Source organism: Cavia porcellus, unplaced genomic scaffold, assembly GCF_034190915.1.
Source record: "Cavia porcellus strain 051 isolate PalLab524CR breed Dunkin Hartley unplaced genomic scaffold, mCavPor4.1 scaffold_27, whole genome shotgun sequence".
NCBI lineage: Eukaryota > Metazoa > Chordata > Mammalia > Rodentia > Caviidae > Cavia > Cavia porcellus.
Genome location: NW_026947510.1, coordinates 4,471,167 through 4,493,235, shown reverse-complemented (window position 1 = coordinate 4,493,235; position 22,069 = coordinate 4,471,167). Strand labels below are relative to the sequence as shown.

The 22,069-nt window shown below is 37.1% G+C and overlaps 1 pseudogene; it reads left to right on the top strand.

The window, feature by feature from the left end:
* Nucleotides 1-22,069, top strand: part of LOC134470341 (tRNA (cytosine(72)-C(5))-methyltransferase NSUN6-like) — a 47,017-nt pseudogene that overhangs the window by 5,664 nt on the left and 19,284 nt on the right.

The following is a 22,069-nucleotide window of genomic DNA, read 5'->3' as shown; positions in this document are numbered from 1 at the left end:
AATTCAAGGCCAGTCTGGACAAAATAGTTAGACATCATCTGAAAAATCAAGGAGCTGGGGAACTAGAAAAGATCTGTTTTCTATAGTTGTGAATGTAAGGCTAGCAAAACAGAGAGGGAGGCTGATGCTGTGGACCATGCTTGTAGTTCTAGCACTCAGGAGGCTAAGGCAAGAGGATTGCTGTAAGCCTGGTGTCAGCCTGCACTGCATAATAAGACATTGTCTTCAAAACAAAACAACAGTAAACCAAAACCCCCCAAAAATGGAGTGTGGGAAAGTGGAAGAAGGGTTTGATCGAATGAGAAGGAGCGTACCCTTTAAATTACTTCATAGCTGTGTATTAGGGATGGTTACCTTCTGAAATATCCTCTGGAAGAAGTCAGGAAAGGTGGTGACTTCACAGAAATGTAGGTACATTAAAACAAGGAAAAAAATTTTTTTTCAGAATCTTAAGTTGATAAATTTTTCTAGTCTACAGAACAGTGCATTTATATAGTTTTTGTTTTTGAGACAGGGTCTCGCTGTATAGTGCAGGCTACCCTTGAAGTCACTTATGTAGCCCAGACTGGCCTTGAACTGGTTGTAGTCCTCTTGCCTCAGCCTTCCAAGTGTAGGGCTTACAGGGGTGTGCCACTCTGTCCAGCCCTTGGATAGTTTGCAACGAAAGTTACTTAAGGTAAACATCGCTTGTGTTTGTAAAGCCAAACCGTGGGCAAAATTGAGTGTTAGAAGTCAAGATACTTCATGTATTAACTTCTCCATTGCTGGATGCAGTATCCCTTGAATAAAGTTTTAAGGAGGGGTTTATTTGCATCACAGTGAATCCAGCCCATAATTAGCCTGGTACAAGGCAGAGAAAAGCTGTTCAGTCTGTGAAAAAGCCAAGAAGGGGAAAAACAAGGGAGGAGACAGAAACCAGCATATATCCTTCCAGGTCATGCCTCTAATGACTCATCTCTTCCAAACAGGGCCTACCTGCAAACACATGAGACTTTTGGAGGACATTTTAGATGAAAATCATAAAAGTCCCTCCTTGGCCCCAAAACGTGTATGTCTGTCTCCTTATTACAAAATGTACTTACTCCATTACTAGGAGTAAGCACAATCTTAACTGCAGCATTGCTGAAAAGTCCAAAGTCACCTCTGAAACTCAAAGCAAACTTTTAGCAGTACGCTCCTATAGAAATCAAAACATACAGTATAAGGTAGACATTTCCGTTCCTACAGGAAGGAATGACAGTATAGAAATGAATCACACCAAAGCAAGACCAAAAACTACTAGAGCAAACATTTAAGTGCTGTAACTCCGTATCTAGCACCTGGGGCAAGTTGTGGGCCGAAGTGACCTCCAAAGGTCTTGGGCAGCCTGACCACTATGGCCTTGCTAGTTACAGACCACGTGTCCACTCTTGGGCTGGCTCTGCTTGCTGTCTGTGGCTTTTCTGAGCAGAGAATCCATGACCTGGCATGTGCACCTACTTGGGGTCTTTATTGTACCTTTGCCTTCTCACAGCTTCACACATCAAGTGAATGAATGCTGCTCAACTCATAGCAACAGGAAGAGGGAGAAGGGACAAGAATATACCCTTTCAGCTCGTGCCCCTACATAATTAGTCTCTTCTGACTGGCGTCCACTTCTGAGCACACGAGACTGTTGGGGGACATTTTAGATTTAAACCATAACTCCTCAGAATGATAAAATGTTTTGAGATGCTTTTTTATTTCCTATACGATAAAATGAAATTGCTCAGCTCAGGCTTCCCTGTCATGGTAGATCTGTCAAGTATCAGGATCTGTAAGTTGAAATTTATCAAAAATACTGAATGCTAGGGGCTGGGGATTTAGCTCAGCGGCATAAGCACCTGCCTTGCAAGCAGGCGGTCATGAGTTCGATCCTTGGTACCGATAAAAATGAAAAAGACAAAAAAAAAAAAATACTGAATGCTTTATAATTCTGTGTATTTATTTTTAACAGCAGTTTAATGGATTAAGTGTTCCTGTTCTTCAGCATCCGGACCTTGAGGATGTCTTACTTATTCCTGTGATTGGACCTAGGTTTGTGATTGTTTCCTTTGAAAATTATATTTTTCTTTGTAAAAAACACTATTTTAGCATCTTTTTTTAATGTTAGTAATAGTATTGAGTTCATCTATTGTTAGCAGCTTTTTATAGACAGATTCATGATACAGACTTCAAACTTTATTATGGAAAATACTCTAGAAGACAAGGAGTGGGCTCCAGTACCTTGAGCATAGTACATTTTAGACCTAAGTAATGCAGTGATTAGTATTTTTTCCACTTTCTGAAAAGTTTTATTTCGTGTTTACTTGTATTTCTTATGAGATTTCAATTCTAAATTAAAACTTTTGAGATGCAACGAAACTATGAAGGAACATATTTTCTACTTTCATAGGTAAAGTGTTCCGAAGCTTTTGTTTATAATACATCGATTATGTTAAATTACTGTGCACCAGATACTGTTATACTCATTTATATATTGGTAAGGCATATACTTAAAATAAAAAATACACTTTCATATTTTAATGGAAGTTTTGTATCTAAGGAGCAATTTAAAGTTCCTAATTATGCTGTACGATTTTTTAAATTTAAAAGAATTATAATAAATATAAACATTTACATTTTGTTAAAGTTGTAGTCAGCAATAGCAAAATGATTTAAAAAATTATGATTTATCCATTACGCAATATTTTATGACCTTTACAATGAATTATATATACAATTAAGATGTTTATGATCTGTTAAGTACCCAAAGCAAATTACTGTACTTAAGGTAATTATAATCTTTTCATTAGATACAACTACGTGTTTATATTTATATGTGGAAAAAGTTTGGAAACTACAACACACCCAGCTATTAACAGTGGTTAACTGTGAGGGGGTTCAATTGAACAAAAGGGGATAAATCACAAGGAATATTCAATTCTAACATTATTGTTTTTGTCTTTTAGTGTAAGCATGTATTATTTTTGTAATCATCGATTTTGTAGGTTTTTTCTTTTTTTTACTTTAAACAGAATAAAACACAACAAAGCAAACCAAAACAAAACAGAACAAAGTAGAGCAGAGTAAAACAATGCAGGTAACACAGGATTTCAGAAAAAGACAGCAGGAAATGAACAGTGGCTACCATGATGTCTCTTGTTTTCTTCAAAATGGCCGTCCATACCTTCATACATGTTGGAATCAAATAATTGAAAACAGATTAAAGCCATTCAAAACCCAAGAAAAAGGCATTATTGGCTTTTGAATCAAAAATGATAGGAAGTCATCAATGGCCACCATGGCATCTCATTTTCTATCATAGTTGTTCATACTATTACACATACTAAAATCAATTCTTGTAAACCCTTTAGGTGAAATTATAGGCATATACATACACATCTATCTTTTCTATATTAGAGGAAAAAACAAAACAACAAATGAATAACTATATCTAAGGGCCAAAACAATAATAATGTAGGCTTTCAAAACAAATTAGTAGGAACACAACAGTTTTTGTTGTTTTGCATAGTTATCTTCATAACTTTTATTTGAATTACCAGATACAGTCATGCAAAATTGATCTAATCCTATGGATGTTATCTGTTCCAAGAACTAATAGAATTAGTAGTACAATATCTTAGTAATCGTAAGTATATATATGAATTTAGCTTACTTTGTTTCTGTTCCTCCTTTTCTGTTTTTCCCTATGTTATTTTTACCTCTTTGAGCAGTTTCTTACCCTTTTTCAATATTTATTAAAGACTCTGTATCTTATTTACTCTTTCAGTTTCTTATACTAGGGAGACAATACAGGATATACACAAGTGAGTCAGGTTTATTTCACTTACGAGGATGGTCTCAAGTTGCATCCATTTACTTATAAAAGCCTCAATGTGATCTTTCTTTTTAGCTGAGTAGTAATCCATTGTATAAAAATACCACATCTTTTTTATCCATTCTTCAGTTGATGGGCATTTGGGTTGTTTCCAAGATTTGGCTGTTACAGATTGTGCTGCTATAAACATCACTGTGATACGGTGTTTTCAGTTCTTCTTGGAATATGCCCAGAAGTGGAATAGCTAGGTCAAACGGGACCTCTTGTAGGCTTTTTCTATTAGTTTTCATATGGCGTACACACTGTAAAATGAAAACCTCCATAATACACAGTTTTTTTTGTTTTTTAATCGGTACTGGGGATCAAACTCACGACCGCTTGCTTGCAAGGCAGGTGCTTATGCCGCTGAGCTAAATCTCCAGCCCCTCCTAATATATACAGTTTGATGAGTTTTGCCAAATAAATGATGTTGGCTAACCATGGGCTATAACCTAAGATTACAGAGCATTTATGTCAGCTCAGAAAATTCTCTTGTACCCTGCTTCCTTCCCAGGAAACTGATATTCTGGTTTCTGTCATGTCTTTTGAACCAATGAGCTGGCTAGAGAGGATCACAATCACAAGTGTTTTAAGGTTATGTACCTGATGAGGAGGCATAGTTGTAGTTGATGAAGTTTAAAATTTGGCCTCTTCTCAGTCTCTCAAATCTCTTTTATTCTTTACTTTTATACAGATTTTTTTGTATAATTACACAGTTAATTGGGTTTTTTCCTTCTTTATAAAATGAAGACAAATTTGTTCAAAAATTAGAATTTTACATAAGCATGAAAGTATTGTATTTCCTATCAGTCTTCCTCGTTCTGCTTCTGTAAGCATTGAATTTGAATTCTCATAGTCTTTGGGTTTTTACCTGCACACATTCAAGTGTGCATTCATTTGTACACATTTTTAGAAAATAATTTAAAAATCAAGAATAGTTCATGTTGATCTTTGCTTGTTGCCTATAATTTTTCATAGTTTGTATAACACTATTTCATTCTAGCTACATAAATAGTATATTTGATCAATGAGATGTTTCAATGTATAAAACTGTATTGATACACACATTGCTTTCTCTCATTTTCATTATTGCCAAAACTGTTGACGTGTATATCTGTGGTCTCGTGTAAGCATGTTCGCAGAGTAAATGAGTACAACAGGGAAACGTGCTTAAAGTCTGTGCTTGTTTTAGTCATGGACTCATTCAGAAGTGGCTCATTTGTCAGTAATACCTACATTGTCTGTGTTCTCTGTGCTTTTCTTGTCTCTAAGATGGAGTTTAAAAACACTTCCTAGTTTCAAGATTTTGTGAGTTTAGAATAGTGAATGGCACATTATAGATACTCAGTAAATCTCAGCAATTGATACCTCTCCCTGCTTCTGGATAATGCTTTCCATTATCCTTTATTTTCTGAACTCTACAAGTTCACACTTTTTAATTTTTTTCTTCTTATACCCTTTTTGGAAGCCTTGTAGTTTCTTTGAAAATACAATGAGACATTTGAAAATTTTCCTATTTTGTACATTTTTTATCTGCCTTTGGTTTATTTTATTTTTTGTACTGTATACATAGGGTCCCTGTTAAATGTTGAACACATCCTTGGTGCTTTTCACTCACTACTGGAAATATTTGCACCTTGATTCACAGTTTGCTCAAGAACTAGACAGAATGGGCTGGGTAAAGAGCACACCTCTACAGCTGATGATACATGTTTTCTCAGAGTACTTTTAGTAGATCTTTTCCTGTAGCATACCTTCTGTGCTGGTGAGCACAGGTGATAAAATTGAACATCTTGGTGAAGGTTTCTTGTTTACACTACATTGTATCATGAACCACTCTTCCAGTTAATACAGACATTCTTTAATGGGAGGGCTAGTACTGCTACTAGCTTGTTAAATAAATTGTTTATTAAATGATGAATTGTGTATAGTGCGTATATTACAATATTTAGAACAACAAAACAGTCAAAGGAACCTCCAACTTGAAGACTTTGCTTTCATTTGCATAATTCTTGACATGCAGCATTGTGATGTGTAACATAAAACTATATATAGTACTACACGGTACAGGGAGCAAAATTAGTATTGTATAAATATGGTGTGCTGTACAAAACAGACATTTGAGGCTCTATAGACAAGATGTACAGAACTGTACCGAAAAAGATGGATCATAGCTCCCAATATTCATTAAACAAGCAGATCATTAAACGAGGAATATCTAGGGGGTGTCCTCCTGTCATCTAAATTCCCCAACACTAATGAAGGGCCAATCTTTCAAAGGGTAGCAATTGAGGCTCGCTTTTCTTTTGTTGTTGTTGAGTTTTCTTCTTTGTTGTTGTTCTGGTCATTTTTTGAGACACGGTCTCATTAAATACTTTAGGGTGATTCTCCTGACTCAGCTATCCCTGGGTGCTAGGATTACAGACATATGCCACCAGGCCTAGAAAAACCTGGTATATTATCTCTTTTCTGCACAATTGTCCATTCCAGATTTCATTCTTTGCTGTCTTTTCTCCCCCCTGGCACTGGGAATCAAACTCAAGACCTCGCATTTGCCAGGCAGGTGCAATGCCACTGAGCTATATCCCTGGCTCCTCTCCTAACTTTCTTAAAATGTCACAAAACCTATTTTTAAATTTATGCTGTGTATAAGATGCAAGAGTTAGGCCAGGGATTTAGCTTGGGTGGTATAAGCACCTGCCTGGCAAGCATGAGGTCCTGAGTTCAATCCCCGGTACCAAAAGAAAAAAGAAAAAAAAAAGGATGCAAGAGTCTTAAAAGAAAATGAGACACAGTTGATCAGCCTAAAGGCAGGGATTTTTGGTACAAGTCACAGTGTTATGATTGCCATAGCAGAAGTATAAATTAAATACCAGTGGAGCATAGAATAAGAAGGACCAAATACACAGAAATTCGTAAAGATTTTTTCTAAGCAGACATTCTCTTAGTTGAATGGAAGGATGAATAGAAATTAAGCTAATAGGGTAAGGTGGGCAGAGTTATGTGAAGTAGAGAGAAGGTGTAAGTGAAAATAACAAAAATTTAAAAGTGGTGGTTATGACCAAAGTGATCAAACTTAGCAGCTGAATTAGTTTTCAGAAGGATGAGTGAAAGTTTAGACTGTGGAAGTTGGGAGAGGTAGACTGTGAGATATAAAGGAAAATAAAGGGCTTTTAAAAACTAAGGAATCCCCCTCCTGGGTAATACATGAATCATAGTTTTATTAAATGATGATTGGACCTGTATTTTAGAAATATATTGGTAATAGTTACTCATTAGTGGGTTGTAAAGTTAACTTAATGGTCTTTAATGATCATTTTCTAAAGCAAGTCAAATATTTTATGTTATTACAATTCACGTAGAGAAAGTATTGTTTCAGGGAATGTTTGTTACAGATAGATGTATGTCCACACACATGTCCATATAGTGGATCGTGGTATTAAATGAGTTTGTTACATCAGGATACAGTCAAAATTTCAACTTTTTTACAGAAGATAAATTATAGAACTAGAGGCAAGTTATGAAGCTTTTTCTCTCTTTTGGTTTCAATATAGTCCACTAAACTAGATAACCTGAAAATGTTCCTATTTTGTATACTAAGGAATGCTAAATAAACTATAAAAATGCATAGCTGAGTGATTAAAAAGTAAGTGAATTATTTAGGCATTAGAAATGAATAACCAAAAAACAGTAATAAGCATGTGAATTGATACTAGGGGGTGGGGTATTAGAAAGGAGGTCGCTGGTTGGTTTTCTAAATTTCTAGTCTTTGATTTTAATAACAAGTGTTATACAAGGGTTGAGAAGTGTCTGTCAATGTAAAGGTGTGGTGAGGAAGTTTCTCTCGGGGTTGAAAAAAAATAATTGTAAGAACTCAGAACAGTGATTCTGTACATCATACAGGTGTTAATTCCAAACTCTTGCTACTCAAATGATCTTGAAACTTACAGTCTAGGAAACTGACATAAAGATTTAGTCCCATGAAATTCTTGAGGTACTTGGCACAAGCCTAGCAAAACCATCCTGGAGTGGTAAACTTCTCCTTTCCTCCTCCCTCTTCCCCCTTCCCTTTTTAGTTCCCCCTCTCTTCCCTCTTTTCTTTCCTCTCTCTTGTTCCACCCTTCCTTCTTTCACTTCCTCTTTCTTTCTTTTCTTGTTTTTTGGAGACAGAATACACAGCCTAGGTTGCCCTTGAACTTGAAGTCCACTTGCTTCAGGTTCCCAAGTACAAACATTTGTCACTATGCACTTTGAATCCAAGCTACACACTTTCTCATTTGTTAAGAGAAATCAAATCACCAAGAGTGAAAATCAGCATGTACAATAAATTACAGAGGTAGATTTCTCCCAAAACATAAACAAATAGAGCTCTCTGGTAGTAGCCATACATCAGTTTTCTTAAATGATTAAAGACTTGAGAGGAGAAAAGGTAGAACTGATACAGAATTTATGGAAATAAAAAAGGCATTAAAATTAAAAATATTCCACAAGTTAAACTAGACCCAAATTATAGTTACTGAATTTGTTGATAACCCAGGAAATTATTTAAAATGCAGCAGAGAAAAAAATACAAAAATAAAAATCACATAGTGGAAAGAAGTTTCTTCACATTTCTAATGAGTGCCACTTATAGAAATATTGGAGGGAAAACAGTAGTAAAACAATGTGATGATTAAGTATTTTCCAGGATTGTTAGAACTATTACTGTTAGAACTACAGGTCTCAAAGCAAAACAATCCATATAGTGATACTTCAGAGTGAAGCTGCAGAACACTAGAGGTGGAAGGAAAATCTGGAAACCAATCAAGGTAAAAGGAACAAAGTGTGCTTTGTAATTGATTAAGAGATGATGCAAGTCTGATGTCAGAGAATGGGCCCAGGAGGCTGTCAGAAGGGGAAAGCATGGCCTAGTGACTCATAGAGTGTCTACTTTTAGGAATTAGGGCTTGAAGATTGTGCTGGGTATCATTCTCGCTTTTCGCTTCTCTAAAAGTATCCCTGAGACTAATTTATAAAGAAGAAATTCTGCATAGTTTTGGTGGTGAAAAAGCCCAGCATCAAGGTATAGGCACTGGTGACAGCTTTCTTGCTGTGTCCTCCAGTGGTGGAGCATATAAAGTCAAGAAGGAGGGCACACATTTCTGAAAGCCCTTTTTGTAGCAGCATTAATTCATTGTGAGCTCTCTGGTAGTGGCCATAAATCAGTTTTCTTAAATGATTAAAAATGTAAAAATAATTTTCTCCCCTAAATACCTCCCAAAAGCAACATCCCATTATTGTTGCATGGGGGATTAAGTTTCCAATCCATGCATTTTGGCAGATACCGTTAGACCATAGCTCTAAGACTTATTTGCTGTCTCAGTAGATAATACTGCCTTATTAAGAATTAGGCCGGACTTTACCTTAAAATCAGGCACACTGCTTATCACTGCTCCTATTCAATATAGTACTGGAAATACTAGCCAGAGCAATTAGACAAGAGAGAGAAATAAAAGGGGTAAAAATAGGAAAAGAGGAAGTTAAATTATCATTATTTGCAGATGACATGATACTCTACATAGAAGACCCCCAAAACTCCATTGAAAGACTCCTAGATATAATAAATTAAGCAGTGTAGCTGGATACAAAATCAGTGCTCAGAAGTCAACAGCGTTTCTATACACTAACAACAAAATTACGGAGAGAGAAATAAGAGAAGCCACACCCTTCACACTAGCATCCAAAAAAATGAAATACTTAGGAATTAATCTCACAAAAGAAATAAAAGATCTATACAGGGAAAACTAAAATACCCTGAAAAAAAGAAATCAAAGAAAATCTCAGAAAATGGAAGGACATCCCTTGTTCATGGACAGGGAGAATAAATATTGTGAAAATGGCCATTCTCCCAAAACAGTTACACAGATTCAATGCAATCCCAGTGAAAATACCATCAACATACCTCAAAGACCTAGAGAAATCATTCCTAAAATACATCTTTCACCAGAAGAGACATAGAATAGTGAAGGCCATTATAAGCAGCAAAGGCAAGGCAGGAGGCATCAAAATCCCTGAATTGAAATTATACTACAAAGCTACTATAATAAAATCAACATGGTACTGGAATCAAAATAGATCTGAAGATCAATGGAATTGAAGTTACAACCACAACTACCAACCTATTCAACCACCTTATCTTTGATAAAGGGGCCAAACACGTTCACTGGAAAAACAACAGTCTCTTTTATAAATGGTGCTGGAAAAACTGGCTCTCCATATGCCAAAAATTAAAACTAGACCCATGCCTATCACCATATTCTGAACTAAAATCTAAATGGGTCAAAGATCTGAATATTAAAACAGAAACACTAAATCTTTTGGAAGACAAAGTAGGTAAACATCTTGAAGACATAGGGGTAGGTAGAGAATTCATGAACAGGAATCAAACCGTACAGGAACTACTTCCCAGAATCAGTAACTGGGATCACATCTTATTAAAAAGTTTCTGCATGTCAAAAGAAATCTCCAGCATAGTGAAAAGAAAACCCACAAACTGGGAAAAAATCTTAGTGAACTGTCCCTCAGACAAAGCACTTCTGTCTAAAACACATAAAAATTAAAAAAAAATCAGATCCCCGAAACTCAAGGTCCCAATCCAAAAGTGGGCATCTGAGATGAATACACAGTTCTCAGATGAAGAAATACAAATGGCAAATACATGAAAAAATGTTCATCGTTAGTCATTAGAGAAATGCAAATTTAAACAACACTGAGATTCCATCTACTTCTGAAAGAATGGCCAAGATCAAGAAAACTACCAACAAATGCTGTAGAGGCTGTGGGGAAAAAGGAACTCTCCTGCACTGTTGGTGGGAGTGCAGACTGGTGCAACCACTATGGAGGTCAGTCTGGAGATTCTTCATAAATCTGGGATTGGAAGTCCCATTTGACCCAGCTATTTCACTTCTGGGCATATTCCCAGAAGAACTAAAAGCATCATACCACAGTAATATATGTGCACCCATGTTTATAGCAGCACAATTTGTAATTAGCCAGATCTTAGAAACAACCTAAATATCCATCAACTGAGGAATGGATAAAAAAGATGTGGTATTTCTGTACAATGGAGTACTACTCAGCTATTAAGAATGATCACATTGAGATATTTACTTATAAATGGGGGCAACTTGAGACCATACTCATAAGGGAAATAAGTCAAACTCATGTATAAATACTGTAGTCTCTTTAGTGTAAGAAATACTAAGAGTACATAAGAATTTAGGGTAATCATGATTCCCCATTGCATTGTTTTGAAGCCTTATGATAATTGCAGTTGGTAGTGTATTTGTCCTGGTTTTTGATTTTATTATCTGCGATGGTATGAACAGCTAATTTGAGAGAAACAAGTCATTATAATAGCCAGTACTGATATAATATCATCTTACTCTGAAGTCCTATCATGCTCTTGCTCTTGGGTTTCCATTGGCTCTATCATGTTGCACTTTATTGGATTATATTACGTGTGAAAGTATAAACAAATTTCCTATGGAAAATGAGATAATATAGTAGCCATTGTTTGTTTTCTGTTATTTGGTTCTGAAAACCCTGTAATACTCTCATTCTCTTGAGTGTTTTTATACTATATTGTTATGTTTGATACTGTTGTATATGAAGTTTTACTCAACTATTTCAAAGAAACATCGTGGTAGTTACTGTTAATTACGGGTTGTCTTCTGATGAAATACTGTTTTGCTTACATTGTTCTGTTCTGATCTGCTCTGTTATTTCCTGTTTTGTCTTAATCTCTTTAAAATAAAATAAAAATAAAAATAAAAATAAAAAAGAATTAGGCCAGAGATATAGGTCAGCAGCACAAGTGCTTGTGTGGCAAGTGTGAGATTCTAAGTTCGATTCCTCCTACCAAAAAGAAAGAAAGAAAGAAAGAAAGGAAGGAAGGAAAACAATTGGAAATATACAGTGAAAAGTTTTAGGGTCATTCCAAGGATTTGAAAGAGAAAAAGTGAATACTGTTTCAGACTTGTCAAGTAGCGGTGGAGCATCAATGTGTAGCTACCTGCGAGTAGCTAGAAATGCTAGTCTAGAGTTTAGAAGACTAAACATAGACTTTGTGCTTTTTTTTTTTTTTTAATGCTACTCAAACTTGCAGGTTCAGGTGATCCTCTTGCTTCATCCTCCAGAGTAGCTGGGAGGCGTGTGGCACATGCCAGCTCCATGAGTTATATTTTAAATGGTTATTGAAATCGTGTCTTGCTGAGATGTAAAGTAGTACAAAGGGAGGAAAGACAGTGACGTATTTTAGAACTTGGAGGATTGTAGGCACTAAGCCACAAAGAAATTTTCAATGGCCTATTTTGCATCTTGAAGAACTAGGCAAAGAGCCACAGCAGTACATGCTTACAGTCCCAGCCCTGATGGAGGTTGAGACAAGGTCACCTGCACAAATGAGCGAGATCCTGTAGCAGAATAAAAAATTTAAAATGGCTGTGGGTGTGGTTTAGTGCCAAAGTCCTGGTCCCTACTGTCTTAAAAAAAAAAAAAAAGAAAGACAGAAAAGCAGCAGTGTGAATGGATAGGCCCAGGAACATCCTGCATATCATAAAGTTGTGAAGTTGATTGAGATTTGATAATTGGACATCGTGAAAGAAAATGGAACACAGTTGATTCATAATTTATCATGTAACAATTTATCACTATAGCAATATTTTTAATACCTTGTGTATTGTACTCTTTTAGTCTTTGAAAGCAACAGAAGGTCATTTTCCTCCTATGCTATTCTAGGACAAGTAATGCTTGTTCAGTGATTAACCAATTTCTTGTGCCACTCGCCTGCCTTCCCCCAGATGGACCTCTTTGGAAGTTTTCTTCTTTCAAGTGCCCATTCTCCCTTCTTTCCTCCCCTTTGATAACTATTCTTCTACACCCCCCTTTTTTTTTTCAGCTTTCTTTTCCTCATTTATTCATGACAATTCAGTCTAATAGTATTTTTATAGAGTTTATATTGAAACTTTGAAAAAGTTTATAGCCAAAGGAAGACTCTTACTTTGTTAAATAATTTCTCTTTTCTTAACTAGAAAGAACATAAAAAAGCAGCAGTGTGAAGCTGTTGTGGGGGCGCAGTGTGGCAATGCAGTGTTGCGAGGAGCCCACGTGTATGTTCCAGGAATTGTGTCAGCTTCGAGCTGTAAGTACTGTAAGGTAAATGGTTCTCTAAAATTCTCGTGCATTATTAAATGGGAAGTTCATTTTATTTTACTGAGATGCTTTTCAGTTTTCGAAAAGGTATTTTCCAAGCTTTGCATTTAATATCGCCAATAAGGACTATCTGATAAGGATGAGCAAATTAGGTATGCATGTAAAGTTTTCTGTAATGTGTTTTTGCTCATAGATTAATGAGCAAGCCTGACGTGCTCATCCACTATTGATGTTCTTAGAGATTCCCATTCTACTTAGAGACTACTATCCTGCCAAAGAGCAGATCACTGTAACGTGATTTTCTCCTTTCCTTAGTTATGAAAGCTGGAGATGTTATTTCTGTGTACTCCGATATTAAAGGGAAATGTAAGAAAGGAGCCAGAGAGTTTGATGGAACAAAAGTGTTTCTTGGAAATGGAATTTCTGCACGAAGCCGCAAAGAAATCTTCAGTGGCCTATGCGAACTGAAGTATGTCACTGGGTGTTATGGGAGAAACAAACATGCTTTCTATGTATCAAGATTATTAAAAATAATGTAAATTTATCTGGTTGCATTGTATGAATACGTCTTTAATGTTAATTCAATAGGAAAATATTTTATCCATAGTTCCATGATTTTTGGAAAAAATCTTACTATTTTAAAAAGGGTGAAAGATGAGACTAAAAGTCCAATTAAGACTAGTCATAATGTAATTATTAAATGATTTTACTTGTCCTTTTGAATTTTAATGATTTGAAAATTTTTATGTCTTTGAAGAACATTGAAGCTTATCTTGATAGAAAGTGAGTTAGATGACTCATCTAGATCTGTTTAACATTTTAGTCAGAAAAATTTATAATTTTAATGTAAATTAAAAATATTTGTACCATAAAACCAACACTCATAATGTTTGGATTTATTCAATCCAAAATAAAGATACAATTACTTCTAAATTACCTCTAGCCACTTGTGGCTCTGAATAAATTCATAGATAAACTAGGTTCATATTTTACTTGTGTTAGGAATGCTGTAGACAGCACCAGTGCTCCAAGGTTAACAACCTACAAAACCGTGTCAATTTGTCTGTCCAGAACTAGACTAGAACCCTGGTCACTTTCCCATGTTGCAGAGGTTTTTCTGTATGTTTCAAATTAATTCTTCTAAAGAAACAGAACATTGAATGGAGAGCAATGAGATTAGGATAGAAGAAATAAAACTAAGTAGAAAGGAGACTGAGAAGTTGAGATTTTAAAATTCTACTTTTAAAAAAAACTGTGGCTTCCAGACAAGCTGTTTTCCTGCTTCTGGAGGCCACTCTAGTTTATGTCACCCTCCTTCCATCCTAATTTAATGTTAAATTTCTAAAGGCCCTTTATAATAACCTGTCCCCAGACACTAGGTACTTCTGCAAATCGCCCTGTCCTCCAACCCAAAAAGCAGCTGCTTTGGAGACAGTATGTCCTAACTCCAAACAGCAAATCTCCACTTCAGTTCATGTGCCACAGAGGATGGCGGGCCCTGTAACCCAGCAGACTGGGAATACATGCCCTGGATCACCGTCTTGAAGGCAGCCTTTAAATGTGCCCTGCTCCAGCTGGTAGCTGCCTCATTTTTCTGAGCACCCGCATTCCACTCTTGTATGTTTACCCGTACCAGGGATCAAACTCACGACCACACGCTTGCAAGGCAGGCACTTATGCCGCTGAGCTAAATCCCCAGCCTCCTCCACACTCCATTCTTGAAAGCATTCTCTTAGCTCTAATCAAACCTTCTCTGGCCTCTTTTATTGATGAGTCCTGAAAATTCTTTTTCTATGACAGGAGTCAACAAATCTACAGAATCACTTTTAAAAAGTAAATGAGTTAAGTTCCTTATTTTCAGCCTCAGGAACCCTCAGACCCAGCCCAGTGACAGTAATACTTTATAAACAGCCAAGAACTGATTTTGTTCTTAGAAGGCTTTGTGACTATAAAGATTATGTAGCTGTTGGCTGTGTGTGGATCTGTAATAAGAACTGGTATTTTGATTGCGTGTGTTAGTAATTATTAGTGGTATACTTTTCATTTGCTTACTTGATGTCCTGGCTACAGTTACTTTGCTGAGTAGTCTTCTCCCCTTCCCTTCCCTCCCCTTCCCTTCCCTTTCCTTCCTTCTTTCTATTGCCCTCCTCTTCCCTCCCCGTCTTTCTCTTTCTCAGTACTGGGAATTATAACCAGGGCCTAAATATTGGTAGGCAGGAGCTTTACCATGGAACTGTATCCCCAGCCACTTTGCATTTTACTATGAGCAAAATCTCTCTTTGGTTTCCCAGGCTGACCTCAAACTTGCATTCCTGCATTAGTTTCTCAAGTCGCTGGGCTTATAGGAATTACACTGAGGTGCCAGGCTGTGAATAATGTTTTCTTTGTTGGTGGGAGAAGAAAGCAGCCATTTAAAAATAAAGTTGTTGGCTTTCTCTAACAATGTGTATATGCTCTCTCTGCCCTCAGTGGTCTCTGGTCACCTCTGTGATTGCCGTGCATGTCACTGCCTCCCCATGGCCTGGCCCTTCCCTTGTTTATCAGCAACACTGCCACTCATGAAGTGGGACAGACGTAGAAAAGATCATCTTCCAATTAAGTCTGCCCTGGACAGTTACTCTATAAAAAGATGAGAGTAGTACTGTGCTTGTCACTGCTTAGCACCAGCAGGACTCTAGGAATTTTTTCAGCTTTTATACAAGTACCTAGAATAGTACCTCATAAACTCAATAGTCAAGAAATGTTTGTTGACTGGAAAGTTATTAACAGTGGTTATATGTTGGTTACTGGAAAGATTAGGACAATTCTGCAATCAGATATTCTTTACTTTTTAATTTATCCAGAATTCTAAAGAAACTCTTGTGCAAGTCAAAGTTTTGCCATTTTATCCTTTTTAATTCTGGCCTCTCCTTGAGGTCAACATTCAAAACCGATTCACAGCACTGTTCTAATTATTTACATGTTAGGTAAAAGTTATAAAAAGGCAAATCATTTTATACTTGACATGTTTGAGAAATGATGCTGTGTAATTGATGCGGGTTAATGTTAGGTTTCCTATTTTTCAGAGGTATAGGTATAAGAATGACAGAACCAATATATCTGAGCCCATCATTTGACAATGTACTGCCCGGTTACTTATTTTTACAGGTAAGTATTAAAGTAAGATATTTACGGACATTGAAACTTACTTCAAAGAATTTCCCCCCTTATATTACTGCATTTTGTGGTTTATTTATATATAATGTACATTATGATCTATCTTTGGTTAAATAAAGAAAATACTACAAGTACTCTTTTTTTTTCACATTAACTTTATTTATTTATTTGGTCTTTTTGAAGCAGGGTTTCACTGTACAGTTGAGGCTGGCTTTGAACTCACCTTGTAGCCCAGGGTGGCATCAAACTCACAAGGATCCTCTGCTTCAGCCTCCCAAGCACTGAGATTACAGACTAACTTTTAAATTGCTACTAACTGATACACATATTTGACCTTAATTTAAGTGTTCCTTTTGTAATTCTGTGTAAGATTCAAATACTTCACTGTTACCATATTTTTTTCAGCAGTTATGAATTGTGACAAACTATTTTGATGCGTATAACTCACATTGTTTTTTAACAATCTGCTAGTTAAGTGATACTAGCAATATTTACAGTGTAAGATGAAGATACTATAATTGAATTTAGCCCTTGAATCCTGGTTTTGGAGCAAATAAGATTGAAGTTGACAAAACAGCAAGTGATATGGAATGACCAAATGTATGTGTATTAGAAACAATAAAAGAAAAAAATCTCTGTTAATTGGAGAAAGATGGTCCTTAAGTTGGACATCATAAGTATTTAGGACTTTTGGGTTTTTATACAGTTTTGGGGACTGGTATACCTGACAGAAAGCAGGATGTTACTGGGTGTAGGTAGACCTTCCATGTCTGAAAAGCAAGCTGTTGTATTTGCATTTTATTTCTTTCAAGGTCTGGCTCATTTGGTAAAGACCCATTCTTTGTCTCTTCCACTTCATTAGATCCCAGTAGTCTATTTTGTTATGCTAATTTATTTGTTGCCAGCCCCACTTCCCTTTCTTTAACTGTTCAGGACCAGTGTCCTCTCTTTCTAAATTCTACTTCCTGGCTTGCTTCCACCCTCAACATTAGTGACACTGACTGTGGTTAGGGTACAGTGGCCAGTGAAGGGTCTTGCAAACTACTTCTGCTGAGAGGGGCTATGGCTGGGAGCCAAAGAGCCCACTACTATGAATCCTATCTAAAGGTCCTGAATACAAGCCAGGAAGAGTGCTTGTTGGAGAGACTGTTTGCATCTTTAAAGCTGTTGAGGGAGAAGAAACAAATTTGATTAAGCAGTTGAGAAAAGATGGTCTAAATGTCAAGGCTACAAGGAGCATTAATGTTGGTCCTGTTAGGGGAGTCAGAATGTCAAATTTTAGATCCCTGACCATGATCTCTATGACTTAGACAATATTGGTGGATCTTTGCAAGCACAGTTGGCTAGTTTTTATGTTATATCTCTTGTTGTGTCAAACTGACTGGCATAAAAGCAACATTTCTTCTTTATTTGGTGTGGCTCATTTAAAGATAGTAAGTTTTATATAAGCATGTAAGTTTTTAGATGCAAGGCTATAGAAGGCCCCTTAGCTAAGCTAAGGCCCTTAGCTTAGCTAAGTAGGTAAAAGATTTTTACTGAATTTGTGGAGCTATTATTGTGGATTCTTAGCCTTATTGAACCATAATAGTGACAAGATATAGGTATAGTTGGACAACTGTCAGCAGGGGCCAGTATATAGGACCTGGAACCCCTTGTATATTTACCCTGAATTATTATTAATATTTTTACATGGTTTGGTTCTATTTTCTGGCTGTGTGTTTAAGACTGCGTTTAAGTGATACCCATATTAATTAGAATTACCCTATGGCATATATAAAGGTCAATTAAGACACGACAGGAGTTACTTTTGGAATCACATGCAGAGCCTCTTAGCTCCTCTGCCAGTGTCATCTGCCAGGATGAGTTATGGCCTGTGCTAGACCACAGGACTCTCCTTGAAAGAATGTTTCTCTTTATGATCCTCCCTCTAGCATGAGGTTTTTTTTTTTTTTTGTATTGGGGATTGAATTCACCACTTTGCTTTTGCCAGGCAAACGCTTACAAAGAGGTCCCTCATGTCTCATGTCCTTGCTGACCTTGTAAGACCAGAACCAAAATGGTTATTTTTAATGCAGTTACATAATTAGCTTTGGTCTCAGAGCCTTTGTTGAATACCTAGGAAGTCAGTTGCAGCAGTATTGAAGTGAGAGCAACCATGATTGTCTTAGAAGTCAAAATTTTATCAAATAGTTGTAGATAGTTGGCATAATGTGTTTATAGGAAGTTTGAAATCACAAGGAAGATACATTTTAGCACAGCAATTGTGTTGATACTATTAGTTATGAACCATGGGCTATTTTTTAAACAAGTACTATATATCTAAACTTTCATTTTTGTATAGCATGTACCTTATCACAAAAAAGAGCCATAGATTATGAGATGGGGTATTTGTTTACTATCACTTCTTTAAAAACCAGATTTGAAGCTTTGTCTTTTTGTAGCAGGACTGAATCTATACAGCAAGTCCCACAGAAGTTAGGACCATCTCTCAATCCAAAGAAAGCCTACGCATAGGCCACTTTAGCAAATCCAATCAAGACATAGCACAAGAGGAGATCTATCCTACTAGCTTAAGAGAGGGCCAAGCCAGTGAGGCTTAAGAGAAGACTCTTACCAGTGTCAGGTCGCTCTGGGAGATCACTGAGAGAACTTTACCTCACCGCACTGAGGAGTGCAGGTCAGGACAGTGGGCAAGTGGGTATCTTTCTACAGGGTCTGTGTTGGGCCGCTGGAGGAGCCTTTGGGTACTCACCAAGGCGTCATCCTGGCCAGGGCTGCTCAGTTGCTCCCTCAGCTTTCGCTACTTCCTCACAACCAGAGATCTGTCTTCTGAGAGAAATCCACCTTCTTGTTTGCTGACAGTACTGAGATCAGATCTAGTGGGTTGTTGTCTAAGGTCATACAACCACTTCCTGCCCCGTGCCATGTTCTCTGTCCTTGTATTGGGGCAAAGAATATTGGTGCCAACAAAACTGCAAGGAGCAGGGAATGACTGAGTGCTTATTTATTAGTTGGGAAGAATTAGAAGAAAGCTCCCACCCCAGTGTCCGGGAGGGGGTTCATCAAGGTAGAAAAACTGTAAGTGCTTAAGTGCAGGGTCTTTTATACAGCTTTTTGGTTCAGGTGAATGTGACAGGATGCAGGGATGCCGCTGGTGGTTGCCAGCCCTTTGATGCCCAGGAAGCAGGCTGTGTTGTCTGTTCAGCCTTCTAAGGCTCCTTGTAGTGTGATTAGTTACATTTGCTCTGCCCTTTGTATTGCATTAGGCCCTCCCAGTTCAGGTAAGTTTGAGCCCTTGGGTTATCAGCTCACGTAAGCCCTGACTAAGTCTTCATGTTCTGTGCCCTGACTTCTTTTTACCTCCTGCCTCAGGCATATTGCTAGGAATTGGTAGTCTCAGCACAGACCAGGTGCATGTACTTTCTTTTCCAGTATTAAACCAAAAGAGATTTTACCAAGTAGCGATTCTTTCTGGGGTGAAAAATGGAAAATACTCTATGTATTGTCACCTAATTGTATAATTAGTGATATAACCAAATACATAATTTCTTAGGACTCATCTTTGGTGTGTTGTTTGCTTAGCTTTAGCTTTTTACTTGTTGTATAATCTGTTCTTAAGCACTTGTGATCATTTGATGACATAGCCTGAATCATTGTTAGCGAAATCTATACTGCTCACTAGCAACAGTGATTGCAATATTGTTTTTCCCTGTTGCAAAATAAAAGACCACATATCTGCTTATTCTATATTTAGTTTGGAAAATAAAAAATATAGTACTGTGCAATTTTTTTCTTTAGATACCCTGCAACCTATAGTAAGATCAGCACAGCTCTTCATTTTAAAATCAGCTTAATGAGGACCTCATGAAGTACACAGTGTGAGACATACTGTGACTAATAATATACTAATGTACTTTGCAGCCAGGCAACATGGCAGCGCATACGTATAATCCCAGCACTTAGGAGTCTGTGGCAGGAGGATTGCCGTAAATTCAAGTCCAGCTTGGGCTACAAAGTGAGTTCAAGGCCAGCCTGAACTATGTAGTGAAACCTTGCCTTACAAAAAGGCCCCCAAAATTAATAATAATAGTAGTATTCTTTGCCATTCTATAAAAATGACATAAGACTTTACCGTTGGAGTAAAACTTTTGTATTCGAGAGTGGAGCTGAACTTTTGTCCCTTCTTTTGCAGGAACTGTTTATGTAATCTATCCAGATGTCCAGTCGCTGACCAGTGAAACTTACTAAAGATAGGGCTGGGAATTTAGCTCAGTGGCATAAGTGCCTGCCTTGCAAGTGTGTGGTCCTGAGTTCGATCCCCGGTACCAATAAAAAAGAAAAAAAAAAAAGACAAAAAAAAAAGAAACTTACTAAAGATGATAATGGCAGTAGTAGCTAACACTTACTTAGTGTGTTTTACACTCACTATTTCATGCACTCCCACAGACTTCTACTCTCACCGATAAGGAAATTGGGGCTTAAAGAAATGAAGTGCGTAGCACACAGTAGGCAGTTAGTATTTTTCAAGTGATAAACGAGTGGTTTATTGAATACCACATCCGTAGAAATCAGCAAAGTCAAAATGTGAACCTAGATCTTTCTGCCCTGGAGCATGTGTTCCTGACTGATGTCAGTGCCCCACACATAACCCTGGGAAGGGCTGCAAAACAGGAGCAGATTCCCTGGTGACATGAACGACTCTGATCTGCCATGGAGATGAAGTGCCTTGCCATAGCTGGGCAATGGGGGGTTCCCTGGAAATTTAGGAGCTTCACTAGGTCTGAGATGAATGCTGGAAATCTGCTTTTCATTTGTTTGTATATTTTGAACTTCATAAATGTAATGTGATTAAATCCAAGTTTGTGAACCACCCTAAAAGGAAATAACCTTTAGATTTCCCCAAATAGTAACCAACAATTGCATTGGATTTACACTAAACTTCAAGCTTTATACAATTTAAACTTTATTTATTCCCTTAATTGTAGCAAATTCTCACTTGTCTATAGTCAACTTTTATTTCTTATTTGGCTTTTCTGTTTTCAGTTTGTCTTCAGTTGTCTAATTGTTGTACTTTGGGAAATAACATTTTCCCTGATGTGCTTCCACTATTGCAATAGACTGTGCTTTTTTAAAATTGGAATTCCATTATATAAGAAGGAGGCAGAATCCTTAGCTTTCTTATTTTGCTTTTCTTTCCCTTACTTATTGATGCTGTAGGATGTCTGTCATGTGTCGCACAAAAGTTCACAGATGTATCAGACTGAGGGCATCACGTCTGCATCACATCTGTGTGTTTCTCATTGGCCTTGTTCATTTTGGTCACCTTTTTAACATCTCATTTTTCATAAAAACATAAAATCACTTTTTCCCTGTGCAACTAATAGTCTGTGGGGAGACTAAAAATTATCTGAATACACTGCTCATTAAAATTTCCTCTGAGATTTAGCATCCACCTATAATTATTGCCTGAGCTAGTCATGACTACAAGATGTCTTTTCCAACTTCAGCCTACAATTCTGTCTTAGTTTTCTTGTTGCTGAGACAAAATACCTGACACCCAAAGTTAAAGGAGGAAAGGTTTATTTTAGCTCAGTTTGTAGAGGTTTCAATTCATAATCGACCAACTCCAAGGCAGGGTGACTTTGCAGAGGTACATTGCAGAGGAAAAACGGTTCATGGCAGGCAGAAGCAGCAAGCGGCAAATGACCACAGCAGTCCTGTCTTTTATATCCTGTCCAGGCTGCCCAACCTCAATCCTAGCATTGCAACCTGAATCAATCCCAACACCACATTCTTGATCCCAGCAGCACACATCCTACATTCAGCCGCCTCCAAAATGCTCTC